The following is a 3,470-nucleotide window of genomic DNA, read 5'->3' on the forward strand; positions in this document are numbered from 1 at the left end:
TCTGGTGTTCCCCCCTCTCATTCCCCCTGCTCTGGTTGTGTTGCCGTCTCAACGGCTCCAAACGGAGTCTTTTGGGTTACCAGGGCAACTACCGGAGATCACTTCTTCTACTGGAGATGAAACCACTCGGTGCACGGAGATGGCTCAAATCTCCGCTTAAAAAACCCAAAACATAGCGATAAATAAATGAAACTAACTCAGATTTTAAACTTTTTTTAATTCAGTGCCATTGGAACTCTTCAGCAGTTTGTTCCTGATTTGGTGATTTTTATTTTTTCGGGAGCTCTGATTGATGCGACAGGCCCTTTTCTCGGCTGTCTGCTCCTGCGGTTTTGATCCTTTAAGCCTCTCTCTCTGCAGACCTCAGCTCCTCCAGGGTTCGCCTCGCTCTGCTCTACATCACATCACGTGTGTGTGTGTGTGCATGCGTGTGTGTGTGTGTGTGTGTTTATGTGTGTGTTTTCTGAATCCAAAGTGTGTTTCTTAAGAGTGCCTGTCTGTGTTTTCTGCTTCCAAAGCTTGTTTAAGGGTGCACGTGTATGTGTGTGTCTGTGTGTGCATGCGTGCGTGTGTGTGTGTGTCTGTCTGTGTGTGTGTGTGTGCGTGTGTGTCTGCGTGCGTGTGTGTCTGTGTGTGTCTGTGTGTGTGTGTGTCTGTGTGTGTGTCTGTGTGTGTGTCTGTGTGTGTGTGCGTCAGCAGCCCCTCGCTCTGCTTGTTGTTCCAGAAATAATAGGAGCCTTGATGTGACACCAGCTACGTGACACGTGTGTGTGTGTGTGTGTCTGTGTGTGTGTGTGTGTGTGTGTGTGTGTCTGTTTCTCAGCCTGTGCATGTGTTTGTTTATTAATCATTAAATTTGGTCCTTTTATATCGTTAGGGGTGAGAATTAGCAGACCCCTCCCGATACGATATCATCACGACACTTATGCCACGATACCATATTATTACAATTTTAAATATATTGCAATATTCTGCTAAATATTGCTATTTATAACCTTTTTTCCAACTTCTTCCCCAAAAGGAAACTTAGTCAACATCTGTTCCATCATGCAAAATGGGACAAACTGTCCAACACATATATAATATATATAATATATAATAACAGCTCCATACTTGGCGCTTGTGAATCCATACAGTTTTAACACTGAAAATATTGCAATACTCTTGCTATACACATTTTTTCCCCCACCCCAGTAGTGAGAGATAATGCTGTTAATGGCAGCCGCGAGACGGCCGCAATTAAGGTTATTGGCCAAATGTTCACCTTCGGTTTGCATCCACTAAAAGTGCAGCACTAAAATCCACAGATTAATATTTAAAGTGTTTGACAACATTATGGAAAATATCCATAGAGACAGATCTTTTAGTTAAAGAGTAAGATCCTTCTAGTTTAACAGGAAATCACAATCATCAAACCCACCAGACTCCATGTAAATAATCACTACTTTTAGTGTGTATAGATCAGCATATGTCCACCAGACTCCATGTAAATAATCACTACTTTTAGCGTGTATAGATCAGCATATGTCCACCAGACTCCATGTAAATAATCACTACTTTTAGTGTGTATAGAGCAGCATATCTCCACCAGACTCCATGCAAATAATCACAACTTTTAGTGTGTATAGAGCAGCATATGTCCACCAGACTCCATGTAAATAATCACTACTTTTAGCATGTATAGAGCAGCATATGTCCACCAGACTCCATGTAAATAATCACTACTTTTAGTGTGTATAGAGCAGCATATGTCCACCAGACTCCATGTAAATAATCACTACTTTTAGCGAGTATAGAGCCGCATAGCTCCACCAGACTCCATGTAAATAATCACTACTTTTAGCATGTAAAGAGCAGCATATCTCCACATGTAAATGGATGAATTAAGAGTGTATTTCAACCAGACTAGAGTGCTGATTGTTAGAACATGGAAAGATGAACCAAGGCGCTTTTTGTTCTGTTATTTAGTTTCTGTCAGCTTCGAATAAAGTGTTTTATGATGATTTAAATGGAGTCTGGAGGGTTCGGAGATGGCAATTTTGGAACTGTTTCAGCTTCTTTTTTTAAATGAATTCACTGTGTAACAAAAAGGTCTCTCTCTGTAATGCTGTCAAAAAAAGAAAATGATCATCTGAGCCAGTCAGTGGCAAAAACAACACTTGTATTGGATGGAAAATTGCCGTTAACGTCCCAGTGTGGCCTGTCTCTCCGGTAGTCTTGCTCAATCCTGGACCAATCAGAAAGAGTGTTCCCGTCAGTCACTTAGCCAAAACAAAAAAAACAAACATGCAATAGTAGGATGCAGGTAGAAAAAAAAATTAAGTTACCAGGAAATGGTGGGAGTGGATGTCTCTGTTTTGTGCACAAAATCACACACGCGCGCACACACACACACACGCACACACACAAACACAGATCAGTCTCTTTCTGGGGTTACCGCTCTCTTGCATGCATGCAAACACACACACACAACACAAACACCCACCAACACACACAAACCCCCCCCCCCCACACACACACACACACACACACAAAATCTGTCTCTTTCTGGGTTTACCGCACTCTCACATGGATGCAAACACTTACACACACACACACAAACACACACACACACACACACACACACACGATCCTCTTACATGGGCTCATTAACTCTGAAGTGCGTTGATTAGCTACTCAACAATCACGCTGTTATTATTACTGACATCAGGAGAGCCTCCCTCTCTCTCTATCTCCTTCCCTCTCCCTCCCTCTCTCTCCCTCTCCCTCTCTCCCTCGCTCTCTCTCTCCCTCTCTCCCCCTCCCTCTTCCTCCCCCTCTCTCCCCCTCCTCCATCTCTCCCTCGCCCTCTCTCTCCCTCCCTCTCCCTCCCCCTCTTACGCGTGATGAATGAGGCTCTCTCAAGACAGAAATGTGTAAAAGAAAGCGACGAAAGGGGGGAAACATCAAGCTAATCGGCCCGAGAGTGAGTTATATACTAAGTATGTGTCAGGCGGAGGGAGGTCTCTGGTTTGGGTCCGGGGCCTCTGCCGCCGCCGCAGCTGCAGCTGTGCAGCGCTGCTTTAGTTAAATGCAGCGTGGTGATCAGTGGAACGGCGTGCTGACGCCCGCCCGAGTGACGGTGATGAAGTTAAACACAGTTCAGCTGTCAAATAGCAGCAGAAGCCTCTGGCCTCGACGCACCCAGACACACAGCGCCCAACGCTACTATACACACTACTATCACTCGCAAAATCCACTGTAATTACTAAATAATTAAAGACTTGATCCGTAACAGCTGGAAAGGGAAATATTGAGTCTTGTTAGTTTCTAGATTTCACGTCTGCCAAGTTCAGACTGTTCAGCATCGAGGAAAAGTCTCTAATCCACTGACTGAGGGAATAACTGTTCTGACCAGTGAGTGTGTGTGTGTGTGTGTATGTGTGTGTGTGTGTGTGTGTGTGTGTGTGTGTGTGTGTGTGTGTGTGTGT

General features: G+C 44.3%; 1 protein-coding gene across 1 annotated transcript in view; it reads right to left on the reverse strand.

Annotated features, from left to right (window-relative positions):
- The window catches only part of LOC117938304 (sodium channel protein type 2 subunit alpha-like), an 81,520-nt gene that overhangs the window by 38,541 nt on the left and 39,509 nt on the right, over nt 1-3,470 (reverse strand). The gene's annotated exons all lie outside the window — the stretch shown is intronic.

The sequence above is a fragment of the Etheostoma cragini genome, chromosome 22, assembly GCF_013103735.1.
Source record: "Etheostoma cragini isolate CJK2018 chromosome 22, CSU_Ecrag_1.0, whole genome shotgun sequence".
Taxonomy (NCBI): domain Eukaryota; kingdom Metazoa; phylum Chordata; class Actinopteri; order Perciformes; family Percidae; genus Etheostoma; species Etheostoma cragini.